Raw genomic sequence first — 17,487 nt, forward strand, 5'->3', positions numbered from 1 at the left:
CCAGAGCCCGACGCGGGGCTCGAACTCACGGACCGCGAGATCGTGACCTGGCTGAAGTCGGACGCTTAACCGACTGCGCCACCCAGGCGCCCCGAGGCTTATCATTTTTAAAGAAGTAATGAAAACGCTATAATACCATTTCAACCAATGGTAAACTTCATTATTTAATAAATATACTTTGAGTTCCATGAACAAACTATACATTACCCTGATAGTTGCTTTCTTTTGGCTTACCAGAAAGCCCTCTCCTGCATTATATAACACAAACTTTCAGAAGTTCTAATTTACACATCTAAATTTGTAGCTAAATTTTTAATCAGTTTCACACATGTAAGTGCATGTGTGTATGTAAATATACGGACATAACGAAAGCTGTAGATAAACAACTAGCACGGTAGAGATACAATATTTGTGTTCCAAAGCCCTGGGGAGTTTGAAGGACAGATGTTTTATACCAATGCCTTTAAAATTAGACTTTGCAGGAAGAGACCTCATGGTGTATCACAGAAAAGACTGCATTTGAATTATTCAGAAAACCTGAATTGGAGCCTGACTCTGTCATATCTTGTTATGTAACTCGAAGCGAAACTTTAAAATTCTCTGAGCCTGAGCCTCTGTACCCATAAAATGTAACTACTGTTCCAACCATTGGGTGGCTCTGTGATGTCACCGCCACCACCACATCACACGGTTGTTGGAACACCACCACCATGGTGGTCAGGAGGATACCATGAACAACGTCGTAGAGCCACACGAATCAGACGACCACCAGCACTGCAGAGGCACGTGATTACACTGACCAACATCACAGACCTACCTGTGGACCAGGACCAACACCATGGGACTACGTGACTCTTAACACCACCAAAGCACAGAGTTACGCGAATACCACATCCCATCACAGGGCCGCGTGAATACCGCAGTGATGTCCCAAGTTACATGAGAAGCAGGAACCACACTGCAGGGTTGTGGGAGCACCAGCACTGCTGTTATGCTTGTGGGAACGCCACCGCCACCACGGCAGGGTTTTGTGAATATTGCTATCACCATCGCTCAAATGTGTGAAGACCACAACCCACTTTGCTGAGTTGCAGGACTGCCATATCCATCACTGTCACAGCACGGGGACACCACAACAGTGTCCCAGATATCCCAGGGTTATGTGAATACCACCATCAGCAATGTTACAAAGTAAAGTCATTAATATAACCAAAGTGGCAGAACGGTGTCGATAACAACACCACTACCTCTCAAAGATACAGAGTTACACAATTTCACACCCGCAATTGCAGACTCATGGGAAGACCCCATGACCATCATTGCAGACGTGTGACTGTGACAAGAACCACTGCAGATAGCTGAATATCATGCCCACTGTCAAGAGCTATTAAATACCACAACCACCATTGTAGTTATGTGACTACGACACCACCACCACCACCACCGAGAAATGGGAATACCGTGAACACCATCAGAGTTATGTGAATACCACCAGCAACATCGTGGTGATATATAAGTGCCGTGATCACAAACATCACAGAATTATCTGAATGCCACATCCAGTCTCATAGTTATGTGTTCCTGGGACGAACCTTGCAGAGCTACGTGTATACCAAATCCACCGATATCACAGAGTTACATCAGTACTACGATGATCATCACAGAGTTATATGGATAGCACGCCTGGCTTTGCAGCAATACATGTATCCCCATGCCACCACTGCAGCTATGTAAATATACAGACCACCACCACTACAGAATTATGCAAATACCACCAACACCACAAATGCCCCCCCCCAAGCACCACTGCAGTTATCTGAACACCCCACCAATAGCATCTCAGATTTATGGGAAGATGATCAAATTTATTGAAGAGGTCTGTGAATACTGTCACCAACATCACAGAGTTATATGACTACAACTAACAGCCTCACAGTTATATGGATACCAGAACCACCATCACAGGGTTATGCGAAGGCCACACCAGTCCTGAAAGATTGTGTGAACACCATGACCACCATTTCTGAGTTACGAGAAGGCCATGATGGACTTTGCAGAGTTACAGGATTAGCACACCCAACACCATCTCAGCGCTTTGTGAAGATCACTACTACTGCCGTGTAGAATTATCTGAATCCCACAGCCACCAAGGCAGAGCTAGGAGAATACTACCACCATGGCCATCACAGAGATACATGAACACCACGACCACTGTCACAGAGCCATGCAAACACTGCCACCACCACTGTTGCGGAGCCTTGTGAATACCATGGCCACCAACCAGGAGGGTTATGTGATTCTCCTAACTAAAGCTGCAGATTTACATGAATATCACTAGCATGATCTCAAAGTGATGTGCTAATGCCAACACCACCATCATAGAGTTATGCAGACACCACGACCAAGTCATAGGGTTGTCTGAGTTATACCATCACCACTGTCACAAGATACAATGACTGTCACCATCAACTCTGTGCAGTCGCGCTAATGCCATGACAAATGAGTGTTGCAGGGTTGTAGGAACACCATGCTGAGCTTCACAGACCATGTGCACATAACCTCCACCACCATCACGGTGGTATGTGAATACAAGGCCACTGTCACATAGTTATTTGACTATCACCTCCACCACCATCACGGTGGTATGTGAATACCATGACCCACATCACAGAGTCAAAGCAACAACACCAGCAATGTCACAGAGTCACAGAAATGCAAGTACCACAGTTGCAGGTTATGCGCACACGAACACCAGCACCATGAAAGAGCCACGTGGACACCATGACCGGCTTCTAGAGCTATGTGACTAGCTGGCCAAGATGCAGCTAAGGGAAGACTACCAGAAATATGATCATAAAGTTATGTACTACCATGACAACACCACAGGGTTATGGAGACGCCACGACCGACACCACAGTGACATCTGAATGCCATCACCACCACCCCATTGCAGGTATGGAATATCATGACCACCACAGCAGGCATATGTGACCACCATGACAAATACCACCACCATGGTAGGAGAACTATATGAACACCACTACCACCAATGTTGAGGTTTTGTGGATACCACCAGTGCGCTGCACTGCACAATTCTGTCAACACCGTGACGAACGTGCATCCCTCCACTAACACAGTTGTGTGGAAACCACAGTGTCGTCGAATTACGTGAATACCTCCAATACCGTCATAGTTACATATGGACCACAACCAACAATATGGAATTCTGTGAGCACCATGACCATCGCATTTACGGAACCACAACCGCCACCCCGGCAGTCGTGTGTAATGTAAGTACCGCCACCACCACCAGCCACGTCACTGCCCCTACCGCTGTCAGCATTGTGTGAATACAACCACGGCAGCTGTCCCGAAGTTACACGAAGACCATGACCAACTCCAGCAAGTCACAGGATTACCACCACCACTGCCACACTGGAGTGCTAGGTGAGGGTCACAACTAGTGTCACAGACCTGAATCATGCCCCCCAGGTCTGCAGCAATCTGCCCTCTTACCATCAATGTTTAAGGAAACTTATTTCTACCCCTCATAACACGATACAGCATCGATCTCTGAATCTCTGCCTATCACGCGCAAAAGTATCTCATCCTCGTTCCGATGTGCATTTCCCTGATGTCTATAAGGCAGTGTGATTCATCTCGCATGTGTGTTAGCCACTTTCACCCCCTTTTTCCATTAACTAACTGCTTTGATCTTGGGCCCAGTTTCCTATTATATTCCTTATCTTTCTATTATAGACTAAGGGGATGATAATCTCCCATTCAGTCATTTCTCGTTTGATGGTGTCGGCATTTTACCTAACACAAACTGTTACTGCAGTAAACACTGTACCAATTCCTGTAACCACACGTCTGTCATTTTCTGTATGGCTCTGGAGGGTCCTGTCTTGCACGAGAATGTCACGATATTCTCCTAAATTGTATTTCACAACATTGATTTATGATTTATCTACGCATTCACTTCTTTAAGTGTTTTCGGTAATGTTTTCCATTTGGCTTTTTAACCTATTTGGAACTCACTTGTCTGTACAGGACGCGGCGTGAGTTAATAAAGTTGGCCTCCAGAGGGACTGTGATCTACACCACTGCCACTGACCTAGTAGTTCATCCAAGTCTTTCTGCAGTGATGTGCCAACTTCGCGGTATATTAAATTCTTATTTTCTGTGTGGACCTCTACCGGAGCTCTATTCTGTTATACTTTGTGTGTCAGTCCCACATCTTTTGTGTATATTTTTCCTGAAGAACTTTAAAATCATGTTCTGAAATCCCTCCACCACTCAAAAACTGGCTTCTATTTGAAATTTCATATTACCTTGAGAAGAACTTATATTTGCCGTTAAGCTTTTTATCCATAATCGTTGGAGTGTCTCCATTTTAGATATTATTTATTGCCTTTAGGAAGACTTTGTGGTTTTTATGGCATTTACCCTGTACTTTTCTTCTCCAACGTATTCCAACACATTTTTTTTTTTTAATTTTGGTTACCAGTGAGGATGACATTTTGATTTTTCCGTTGTACTTCTAATCTGGTTTTCACCAGCAGAGAGAAAGTCTATCGAATTGTGGGTATAAACAGAAAACTCAATCAATGGGCTCCAGAGATGCACAAAGAATAATGAAAACTGAACTCAGAAAACTGGACTCAGAAAACCTCCCCAAACCAGAGAAAACCTCCCAGTGGGACTGAAAGATAGACTCACAAAAGAAAGTGTAAGTCTTGGAGTCTGGATCTGAAAGTTCCTGCATCTGCATCAGAGGAGTTCCAGTAAAAGGAGAGACAAAAACAGGGGGGAAGAAATAATTCAAGAACAAAGAGAATGAAATGTTCAGTGTTGGAGGGAGACGGGAGTGTCTATATTTTCAAGGCTCATAGAAGAAAGATGAAAAGACCCACTTGTGGATGCACGGAAGCTGCGTTTCAGGACAAAAGGACCCAGACAGAGATATCCTGTGAGTGCTCCGTGAGGGGAAGAGACACCAGCTACTTACAGAGAGTTCTCCTGCCCGCTCGGGAAGTCGGAAGAGAAGTATTGAGCTGAGAATCTTACATCCACCCAAACTGGCATTCAAGTGGGAAGACAAAGCCAGGACTCAGAAAGCTAACCACCCACAGACACTCCCTGAAAGAATTATTCCAGAAGAACAATGAATACAAAACACAGGAGGATGTGGGCTAGGAGAAAAAGAATAAGGAAAGAATCAACAAGAGTCACAGGTACATCTGATGCTTAATAATTATTGACGCGTAACTTTAAACATCTATTTTACAGCGACAGGGAACGAAATCTCAGAAGACCCCGACTCAGCTGGCCAGGGCAGACACAACAGAGGCTGGAGCCAGGGAGAAGAAGGGGGAAATCAGGAAATGCACGCTGGGCACGCTGGGGACGTTGGGCACCACTGTGTCTTTCGGAGGCAGCACAGAACTGATTAACCGTAGCGGCAAAAACAATGTACGTTACACGCGTGCAAAAAATTGTAAAACCCTGGGGCGCCTGGGTGGCTTGGTCAGTTAAGCATCTGATTTCAGTTCAGGTCATGAATTTGTGGTTCCTGAGCTTGAGGCCGGAGTCGGGTGAGCCCTGCTTCTCTCTCTCTCTCTCTCTCTTTCTCTCTCTGCCCCTCGCTCACTTGTGCCCTCTCTCTCTCTCAAAAAAATTGTAAAACACTGTAAAAACCAGGATGACTGACCCCCCTCCCCGCCAAAACTGCTAGAGAACAGAAGGAGGAAACAAGTAAAATCATTCCAGCCAGCAGAAAGCAGAAAGAGGAAATCAGAAAATGCACAAATCAAAGGCACAGAAAAATATACATTGAAACATCAGTAATGGGCCCAAACATCTCAGTAATCGTAATAATCATGATTGACTGAACCCACCAATTAAAAGTCAAAGCTTTCACACTGGTGAAGAATAAGTTGTGTAAGTCACATGAGGTCACAAAGACAACACTGAAAAGACAGAGCAGATTCTCTCCCAGGCAAAGGCCAGCAAAATAAACCAGGGATATAACCAGGAGAGTAACTCACTCACAATCGTAGGGAACAAAACACGAAATAAGCTTAAGAAACGTGCAGGACCAAATTGAAGAAAACCTTTCATGAAGGACGAATAAATAAAAGAAGGCCCGCGTATGTGAGCAGACGTATCATGGTTTTGGGCTGCAAGATTCCATGCTAAAAGCATGCTAATTCTCCCCCAAATTAATCTACAATCTTAGTGGGATGCCACATGAAGTCTCAACAGGATTTTTTTCCCACCGCATGAAAAGTTAATTCCAACGTGTAATCATAAAGGAAGACTTTGAAGAACGCAAATAAATTTCCGAGGAAGATGAAAATGACAAAGAACCAGTGATAACTCCATGAAGCTCACTTGGGAACAATCCTGCACGGAGTGTGGTGATGCGGGAGAGGCCGGGGACCCCGAGGGGCTCCCACGGGACCAGCCAAGAGGGCCCTGGGCTGCACAAAGGATGGAAATCAAACGCAAGCCAGCAGGAAGTGAGAGCTGAGTTTAGTGAACACGTATAGAGACATACAGACGGAGCATCCAGGAGACTCAGAAGGGAAAAAAGAGAGTCTCATCTTTATTCTGGATCTGGGGGTTTCTACTAGATGGTGGCCTGGTGCACACGTCCCCTCAGGCATCCAGGAACCAGTGAGAACAAAGACAAGGGCCCAGGTGTTATTCCTTGGAGCAGGGGGCCTTGGTGTCAGTCGAAGTGTCTAGCTTGGAGGTCTGGAATACGCGTGCGATGGCTTCTAGTCAGTCTCACATGGCCCTTCCTTAGATGTGATCTGCTCTAGAGAAATCACTAACTCCTTGTCCCTTACAAGGAGGACAATCACCGTCTGCATCACAAGGCATATGGAGAGTGGGGTGAGGGTACAGGTCCTAGCAAGATACAAGCCGGAAAAGAAGCAAAGTTAAAAAAAACCAGCTTTTTCTCTCATGGGAGAGCTTCCCTGTCTCAAAGGGGTGGAGAAGAAAAGGGCAGATGTATCTGTGGGAATCACTGATGAAAAGATAAGGGGCCAATAAACGTTGAGTACGTGATGGGCTCACAAGAGCCCATGCTGCTCAGTAAGATCGGGTACGCCGTGTGCTCTTCACGCGAGGTAGGCTCTCCTTAACCCCATCCCCGAAAATAAATCTCGGAAGGATTAACGAGCCCAAGCTGAGGAACAAACTTACAAAAGCATTATAAGAAAACCCAGAATACTATTTCTGTAACACGACCTAAAACTCAAAAGCCATAAGGTAAACCCAAGAAAACTGATAAATTATTTGTAAGAAAAGACAAGCGACATAAACATCATGATTAGGAAAGATGCAATAAATTTAACCGGGGGAAAAAATTAATGACCAGACTACCCAAAGAGTTTCTATGAGTCATTAAGGAAGCGCATCCACTCAAGAGAAAAAAAAAAAAAAAAAAAAAAAGGGCAAGGAAACGAACCGGAAATTTACGGAGGAAGATAAATAGCTGACCAACACGTCCGTAAAGACTAGCGATCAGAGCAATTGAAATAAATGCCAAACAAAAAGATAATTTTCCACCCAGCTGAGCAGTCACACTGGGTGAGGGCCCTCCCTCGTGTTCCTCTAGTGTGTGTAATTTGGTGAAACCTTTCTGGAAGACTCTTTGGAAGTATCTATGGAAATGGAAAACGTGTTTCCCTTTGACCCAGCAACTTCATTTGTAGGGCTTTATTCACGCGTCAGTGTGTGAAATTGTATGTACAAAACATTCATTGCCTCGCTGCCAGCACAGAATGACAATGTGAGCCCCTTTCTCGAATGTTTATCAATAAACCCATGGCTAAACACTTAGGGCACATCCAGACTAAGATTCTGAATGGGGCCGTGTTATGAATGATTTAAGCTCAGAGTCTCCAGGAGACACCCTTACTTCCTCCACATAGCCCCCTTTGGGGCAGAACACTGGTTAACTGCAGACATCAGAGCTAGCGTTAGAAAAATACCAGTTCAAATTGCACATTACGCTTTAAGGTAATTTCAAGTGGCGGATACACAGGAAAGCCTACTGATGTCATCGATGGCAGGGTAAATGCACGTGCTGGCAGGAGTGACGACTGGGGCAAACTCGTGCGGCGTTTTCTCCCGAAGCTGGACGTGTGCATTCCCCATGACCCAGCTTCTCCGCTGAGAAGAGAGAGATGACCCATCTGCCCGCCACATAAATGCACAAACGTACTCACGGTAGCACTGTTCATGAAACCCCTAAACTGGAAAGAAAACCAAGTGTCCACCAGCAGTGTGATGGATAAATAGCAGCGAAGTCGCTCCACCTGCCAACTCCCCACCCCCACCCGTGCCACGCGTCCCACGGCCTGTGGGAAATACGCGATCTCCCTTGCCTGCAAGCCCCCTTCCCTCCCAACTCCTTCCCTCCTCCCCTTCCCGAACCATGCCAATCGTCAGTGATCCCCATCGAAGATCAGACTCGGAGAAAGGGCCCCTCCCTGCCTACGGCAATAGCGTTCCTTATCCCGTGAGAGCACGTTCTGTGTTCTGCATCCACGGAACCCACGCCTGTGTGCACGGTGCCCCTTCACTGTTATACCGGACGCTTGGTACTTACCGGGTAAGAAAGTCACGCTGCCGGGATTCAAAACAGGGGAAATTTAAACCTTTAAAGGCTCTCTCTCACTGCCATCCCTCCCTGACTGTCAACGCCTGAGACCCCAGCGCCCCCTCCAAAGTGCTGAGCTAGTGCTCTGTGCCATCGTCCCCAAATCTGCACCCGTCTGTAGGCCGTCACCGAGAAGACTGCAGGGACGGGTCTTTCTCCCTCTCCGCTTTCCGAGCGCCTCACACGTGATGGGTACAAAATAAATGTGTGTTGGGCGCATTCTCCAAGGCTAACGAGGTTAGAGATGCTTTCCGGTCCCTCCAGTGATCAGAAGCAGACAGCGTATAACACTTCATTTGATCACGCAGGAGGCTCACGAACCATAATTTTCTATTAACTTTTTATTTCACTTATTAGCACCCATTTGTGCTGGTTTCTGATACATAATATATTTCAACATTCTCTGCATTTCCCTGAAATTATTCTGGAATTCAGATAGGACTGTTCTACAGGCCTTTCCCCGTAGCTGAATTAGTCCAAGTGACTGGGAGAGAGTGCGCACGGACAGCTCAGGAGCAGTGTGGGAAAGGGGGGGGACGCTCACCCCAGCAAAGGAAGAGAGGAGCGAAACTACATTCTATCTGCAACAAGCATGTCTCTCATTATCTCAAAAAAAAAAAAAATCAGGGCGCCTGGGTGGCGCAGTCGGTTAAGCGTCCGACTTCAGCCAGGTCACGATCTCGCAGTCCGTGAGTTCGAGCCCCGCGTCGGGCTCTGGGCTGATGGCTCGGAGCCTGGAGCCTGTTTCCGATTCTGTGTCTCCCTCTCTCTCTGCCCCTCGCCCGTTCATGCTCTGTCTCTCTCTGTCCCAAAAATAAATAAACGTTGAAAAAAAAAAAAAAGAAGTTTAAAAAAAAAAAATCTTTTCAGGGAATAACACGTATCCTATAACCCTACAGCTATAAATTTCAACATCTGCTCTCAGTTTACCTGGAGGCCATTCTTCCCCATCTAGGGCAGCGTCCTGGACACAGGTACAGGTCACCTGCGGCTGGGGCTACAGGTGCATTTCCCACAAGGTCAATGGGTTGACATTTTCCCCATTTAACCACATGCTTAGAGTTTCCCAATGATTATTTATAATTCTAAGATGAATATGTATTCTGTGAGTTAACTACCTAATCTCTGAGCCTGAATGCTACCAACTGGCATGCGCCCTTTTAAGGCAAGGATACCATAATTCCACAATTCAACCCTTGGCGCTTGGATGCGTCAAGCACTGGTACAAAAGTGAACAAGAAAAACCACTGGCTTCCAATTTCACTCCTCTGTCTTCTGTCCGTGGAAAAGCATGAGACTATACTTGCTGGTCGGGCCAAAAACAAGGCCCTGAAAACCGTGCACAGATTTCTGCATTTCTCTCGCTAGCCAGGAAGAGTGGACTTGGGACCCACACAGCCCTAGGTTACAGACTCACTTCGTGGCTGACCACCGGGGCGAGCCTCAGCAAATCACTGGACACTCTGAGTGCCTGTTTCTTCGAGCGTAGGGTGAGATTACCATGAGAAACACAGGAGACCGCGTGGGGTTTAGGCAGGCAGCGTTACGCTAACGCATCACCTCCACGAGTGACAGATACTGTACTCCGAACACGGACTATACATCCTCAGCACGGTCCTGCAAAAGGCATTTCTAATTGGCTTTTCATAAAACTTGTTCCAACTGACACATCGGCTCACGGTGTGGGAGAACATCTTTCCCCTCCCTCTTTGCCAGCTCTCAGGATGCCGTTACGGGTGATTCATTTGCGTTTTGTAATTTATCCGAATATCATAATTTTTACAATGAACTTTACTCCTCATAAATGACGTGTTACTGACAATTCAATGCCCTGTCTCTTCCACCCAATCCAGGGAAACGATGTACAATCGGAATAGGTCCTGCCCTCACCCCCATCCCTCCGAGACCCTTCTCACTGTGCCCTGTTATCCAGAGCACCTTCCTCCCACCCCATCCAGACAACTGCCGCTCACCTTCGGACTTTAGACCCTCCATGAAGTCATGTACCTCTGGCTCATTTCATTCAGCATGACCGCGCTTTTTGGTGGCTAAGTTTCTCATTTTCATAAAGTTCCATTTATCTATTTTCCTTCTGCTCCCTGTGCTTGTGGGGCCATATTTAAGAAACCCCTGCCTAATCCAAAGTCACAAATATTAATCCTTGTGTGTTTTCTATGATTTTTGTGCTTGTAGCTCTGACATTCAGGACTTTGATCCATTTTGAGTTCACTGTCCTATACGATGCAAGAAAGACTCCAACTTCATTCTTCTGCATGCGGACATCCCCTTGTCCCGCACCATCTGCTGAAAAGACAATTCTCCACTGGCACTCTTCTCAAGAATCAACGGACCACAAATGTATGGGCTTACTCCTGGTCTCTCAATTCTGTTCCACAGATCTACGTGTCTACACTTTGGTCCGTAAAATGTGAGTCCCCCAAATTTCGTTCTTCTTCATCGATTCAGTTTTGGCTATTTGGGGGCATTGATGCATTTTTTAATTACTTGATGAGTTATTTAATTAAGCCTGTTTGACTAGTTTATTTGGTTAGTTGCTGACTTCTTCACCACCACATCAATTCCAGGAGAGAAGAGACCACCTCTCTTTTTTTATTCCTGATTGTATTGAGAACCAGACACACAGTGTAAACTCAGTGCGATTTGTTGAATGAATGAATGAATGAGTGACCGAATTCTCAATTTTGATAATGGCAAATAAAAACAGCCTCAATGTTCAAAAATAGGACAATGTTTAAGGAAGTTATAATACATTAATAGCATAGAATATTATGCAACTGTTAAAAAACATGCCTTCTGATAATATTTAATGATTTGGAGAATCGCTGAGGCTGATCTCAATTTTGCATAAATGAAAATAAAGGGTGGAAAAAATCAGGGAAATTTTAATAAAAGTCATCATGGAAGGCTGTGATTACGCTTGAGTTTAATTTCTTCTTTTCCTTTTCTCTATTTTCTACTCTTTCTGCAATCAGCAGGTGTCACTTCCATAAAAGAAAGCCAAACACTATTAACTAAAAGTACACAAAGGCATCCAGTTGTGCACAGACTTCTGGATTTGCAGTCACAGTCGATGATCGCCCTGCTAGGATTCTGTTGCTTGTGGAGTCGACCCCCAGTGACTTAGACGGATTCAGATTCTACTGGGGAGGTGGCCACATGGGAGGAACTGTTCTCTGGGCAGCCAGGGTTGAAGATACGATATGGGGTATAAAATCAATATAAATATGCCCCTACCCCAGTCTCATTTCTGACATGGTAGAACATCCCTTAACCACCTGTGAGAACCCAGGGCCGGGGCGGGTTTGTGAACCTCACCTCTTGCAAATCCCCAGTGGGGACCAGAGGGGACCAGAGCTCCTGAACCCACACAGGTGCTACTACCCACGCAGTCAGGGTTCAAATGTCATCAACTAAAATAGCTTGGAATTTATTGGAAAGTTACTACCCACACTGAAGGAACGGCCATACCTAACAGCACTAACATGACCAATATTGGTAAGGATTTTTTCATTTAAAAGGTCATGGATGGGGGCGCCTGGGTGGCGCAGTCGGTTAAGCGTCCGACTTCAGCCAGGTCACGATCTCGAGGTCTGTGAGTTCGAGCCCCGCGTCAGGCTCTGAGCTGATGGCTCAGAGCCTGGAGCCTGTTTCCGATTCTGTGTCTCCCTCTCTCTCTGCCCCTCCCCCGTTCATGCTCTGTCTCTCTCTGTCCCAAAAAAAATAAATAAACGTTGAAAAAAAAAAAAAGGTCACGGATGTAAACTCATCGATGGTGGCAAAGGTCAGAATGCTGGACACCCTACTGACTGTTCGGGCTTGAGGGAGCCTGGAGGGGCCTGGGAATCTGCTTTAGGTCTTAGGCAGGTGCCCGGGTGGACGTCCCGTGCATGTAAATGTGCTCACTGATCTGAACATTTAAGCTTGCATGGTTTACTGAGCACTAAAAAATTAAAAAATAAAAAAGATCATTGCTTTTAAGACAGCCCTTGAAATTATTTTTAATGCTCATCTTTCTCTGGCAAATAATGTGTGTTCATCGTACAAAACTTTGGAAAATACCAAGGGCATCAAAACATGAAGATCATTTATAATCAGTCCTCTGGCACAACTTGGCATTATGATAAATGCCACGGGAAGCCCTCTAACAGCTCGGCTCTGTTCTCTGGCTTCTGGCGCTGCTGGCAAGCTCTTTACCAATGCCCGCAGCTGCGGCCGCACAGACCCACCCGCCCTGGCCACGTCTGCTCCCACCATTCAGCCGGCTTCCTCCCGACGCCTTCAACGCCAGCTGCGGGTTCCTACAGAATCATTCACTCCCCTCCAAGACGGGCCTGTGCCGCCACTGCTGTGGCCCCAAAGCAGGGGCCAGGAAGGGGGCTCATCCCCTGCGCCTTTCCCGACTCGCGGCCTTGTGGGGCAGAGGCACCTGCATCAGGAGGCACGGTGACCGGGGCTGCCGTCAGGGCCCTGCCCCATGACAGAACTCTTTCTCGGATAAAGGAACCTCTGACCTCTCCCACAGAAGGCAGAGGCCGGTCCTGACCCCTGGAGCTCTGGGCAACTGAGCCGCACTCCAGGACGAGGGCCGCAGCCGGCCCGAACAGGAAACACTCATCTGCCACCTGGCAGGCCCGGGGCTGGCGACCCTGCAAATGCTCACTCGTCTCACTGCCCTGGGGCCCTCGTGGACAATGCCGTGCTCACCCCCACTTTAGACGAGGGACCTGAGGCTCACGTGCACCCTGGGGGAGCAGCAGGTGAAAGGCGGCCCTCGTGCCCAGAGCCCCGGGGCACCTGCTGTAGCGGCCGAGCAGCCATGTGCCTGCACGGCGGGCACGTGGGCGGGCGCCCGGGACAGCCTGTGGGGACGAGCGGGCACTGACACAGGTGACCACCTGCTTTCCGCTTTCCTGTTTCCTTTGTCCGGTTTCTTTTCACTGCCCGACAGGGAGGACGTCAGCCATCTGGGTACAGCAAACCCTCACGTCTAGGCTTCCTCCTCTCTTCACCTTTCATCTCACAGGGCAAATTATACTAACACAAGTGCCATATAGGCTTCTATCAAAGGAGCCAGGAAGCCCTTGTAAATGCTGGCTGCAGGCATGTGTCACCCGTCTCGCGCACGCCGAGGACGCTGAGTCACAGGGAGGAAGTATGACCGGGGCTCGCTTCAAAGGAAACCACTGTGCTCAGTCTCATCTGAAAATCACAGCAGTGCGATTGGCCATATCTGCTTTTCAAAGCCGAAGGGAAAGGGGGAAGAAATACTCCAGAAATACATGCTGGTGTTGCAGCTAAAGCCGCGTCACAGCTGCTGTGTGAAGGAGGCAAAGCTGACCAGCCCTTTTTATTCAAGCGTGTCCTCATTTACCGCCGCTGTCCTCACTCTGACACTGAGCTAGCCGCTTGGTCCCGGAACATGCAATCTCTCCCCTGGGGCCCCGGTTCTCTTCACCCATCCCCCACAAAATAAACAAACAGATTATTGGACAGGATGGCCCTGGAGGGTCCGCTCAGCTCCCTGTGTGCACTGGGGGCCAAGAGCCTTCTTTCCTGCAGACCCACCGGGCCACAGGTCTCAGTCCTGGGCCTCTGGTGCACTGGACAGCACTGTGTGTGGGGGCCTGGCTTTGCTTCCACGCAGGGCCACAGGCCCTTTGCCCGGAGCTGCCCAGCTCTCCTTGCTCCTAGGACGCAGCCGTCAGCTGCGTCTGCCCTGGAAAGGCTGCGAACAGGGCCGGGCTGGCTCGGAAGGCGTCTTGGGATCTGTCCAGACAGCCCCGTTTCGTTCCCGCTGGTGGTGACCTGGGCCTTCTCTCTTTTTATCTTGGTCAGTCTCGCTGGGCTTATCCATCTCATTGATTTTCTTTTTCACAGAATCAGATTTATGTTTCATTGATTTTTTTTTTCCTATTGACTTCCTGTTTTTCACTTCATTGATTTCTGCCTTTACCTGCGTTCTTTCTTTCCTGCGGCTTTCTTTCCGTTTGTCTTGTTCTTCTTTCTCAGTGACCCTTAGATTATTGGTTGGAGACATTTTCTCTTTTCCAGCGTAAGCATTTGGTGCCATAAATGCCCCTCCCTGCTCTGTCGGAACGCGCAGCGCACAAACTTTCATGCGCTGTGCCTTCATCTGTATTCAATTCTGTATATTGTTCCCTCTCCTTTGAAATGTCTCCTTTGTCCTTTGTTATTTATAGGCCTGTTGCCTAATTTCCGAGTGTTGGGAGGTTTTCCCGTTGCCTTTCTTTATGAATTTCTAATTTGAATCCATTCTGGATTTCGATTCCTTTAAATTTGCTTAGATGTGTCCTACAGCTCCAGGTAGGGTCTGCCTTGTTGGCTGTTCCGCGGGTCCTTGACAAAAACGTTTATTCTGCTGTGGCTGCACGAGTGGTCCGTGTGCAACCAACCGCTAGATCCTGTTGTTGACTGTTGCTCAGTTTTGTGTATCCTTGCTGATTTTCTGCACGAAGCCCACGAACGGCTCGGGCGGGCTGCTGGAGGCTCCCACTATGACCGTGGGCACGTACAGGCATTTTTGTACTTGTCTCTGTCCCGAGAATGGGCTCATGTCGCACACACATTGCTACATCATGCTCTTCTTCCTGTTTCTCGAGAAAATCTTTTCCAGTCAACCATAACAGAACTCGAATTCTCTGTTTTAAATGGCTGCACTTAGGTGGCTAAGTCAGTTAAGCATCTGACTTCAGCACAGGTCATGATCTCCCATGGTTCATGGGTTTGAGCCCCGCATCAGGCTCTGTGCTCACAGCTCAGAGCCTGGAGCCTGCTTCAGATTCTGTCTCCCTCTCACTCTAACCCTCCCCTGCCCATGTTCTATCTCTCTTTCTCAAAAATAAATAATAAACATTAAAAACAAATTTAATTGGGACACCTGGGTGGCTCAGTCAGTTGAGCATCCGCCTTTGGCTCAGGTCATGATCTCATGGACCGTGGGTTCAAGCCCCACGTCAGGCTCTGTGCTCTTAGCACAGAGTCTGCTTCAGATTCTGTGTCCCCCTCTCTCTCTGCCCTTCCCTGCTCATGCTCTGACTCTCTCTCTCTCTCTCTCTCAAAAATAAATAAACATTTAAAAAACATACTTATTTTTAAAAATTTTTTTAAATATAATTTATTGTCAAACTGGTTTCCATACAACACCCAGTGCTCATCCCAAAAAATTAATAAAGATAAAAAAATTAAAAAATAAACGTCTGCACGTTGCTGCCTGGTGTGAACGCACCAGAATCCACGCCCCACCCCCCGTCCGTTATGGGACGTTGTGCGAGGGGTGGCATAACTCCCAGGGACAGTTCCGCTGGCTTCTCAACCGCGATTCTGACAGAGGCTGATGCTGCTCGAGGCAGTCGGGGGTGGCCTGCGGGGAGGCAGTGGGGGGAGGGTGGGTGGCACAGGTGAGTCTCCGTTGAGCCCTTTAATAAAAGGAAGTGTGGCTCGGGCCACAGCGGACGAGCCGTAGGAAAGCCCTACCCACCTTCTCGAGACAAGGAGCAGCCGTGTCTTGGGCAGAGACGGACGAACCCACCATTGCAGGTGCATGTGAACCAAGGCCCCAATTCTCCACAGGACAGGACAGAACTCTAAAAATAGAATATGCACCGAGCCACGCCCGAACGCAATTCCACCAGGTTCTGTCCGTGAGCCGAGTCTCTCCCGTGTCGTCCACAGCTAGAATGTGAGCGGCTCAGACAAGGCAGGAAGTAGCGAGGAAGACACGTCAGCTTAGAGAAAAGGAGGAGGGGGGCCACACACCCTCGGGACTGTCACCTGGTAAGGAAGGAGATCAGCTCTGCAGGCACCAGCGAGCCACCGAGGGACAGAAGGGACAGCGTCCGACCGGCCCCTCCAGTAGATGGGGAGCATCCCAATTCCAAGGGGTCGCAGCCCCGGCCACCAACAGGAGGTGGCTGATGTCTCGTGCCCCTCTGACCCGGGCCGGTCTGAGTGGAACGTCTTCCCCCTCTCTGGGCCGACGCCGGGCCCACTGTCACCTCCGAGGCATTTCTTGCTCCGACTCTCCCTCCTTGAGCATCCCCCGCCCCCTCCTGCACACATCTGGTCAGTCTCTGGGGCCCTGGACACACCCCTGCCCTCCGTGAAGCCTTTCCTGCTAGTTCCAGGCCCGCTCGCCCCTCCCCAGGCCACCAGCACCTTACTGAACACAAAACTTTGTCTTTTTAATTTTTTTAGGTTTCTTTTTTTAAAATTTCTTTTCATGTTTGTTTATTTTTGAGAGAATGTGAGCAGGGGAGGGTGAGAGAGGGAGACACAGAAGCCATAAGCCGGCTCCAGACTCTGAGCCGTCAGCACAGAGCCCGACTCGGGGCTCAAACCCATGGACCGTGAGATCATGAACTGAGCCGACGTCGGACGCTTACCCATTGGAGCCACCCAGGCGCCCCTGAAATTTTGTCTTGTTAAAATGCAGCAACTTCTCCTGCTCGAGGGGATCATACGTTCCTTTTGGAAAATAGCCCCGAACCTCCTTCGAAGTGACGATCCCCTCGCAAGGCAAGGGACGAAGGGAGCCGCAGAAACACTCACTGCATCTACGTCCCCCGCTCTGTTTCCTAAGTCCGGCTCCCCTGGGAGATGGGGGCGCCCGGACGTGCTCAGTTTAGCCCTCCGTGTGGACACATCCTGCTGACGTCAAGCTATACAATATTTAACCTCCATAACGTCCACTCACGGCTCTCATTAAAGCTGCTTCTCTTACCGAACCCTTCCTGTAATTAGCTTTAAAGAGAATCCTCGGGTCTGCT

At 48.1% G+C, this 17,487-nt stretch overlaps 1 protein-coding gene across 1 annotated transcript in view; it reads right to left on the bottom strand.

Moving 5' to 3' along the window:
* The window catches only part of SHC3 (SHC adaptor protein 3), a 105,519-nt gene that overhangs the window by 80,023 nt on the left and 8,009 nt on the right, over positions 1-17,487 (bottom strand). The window lies entirely within an intron of this gene.

Source organism: Puma concolor, chromosome D4 (genome assembly GCF_028749965.1).
Source record: "Puma concolor isolate L17-30 chromosome D4, mPumCon1.1.hap2, whole genome shotgun sequence".
In the NCBI taxonomy this organism is placed as follows: Eukaryota; Metazoa; Chordata; class Mammalia; order Carnivora; family Felidae; genus Puma; species Puma concolor.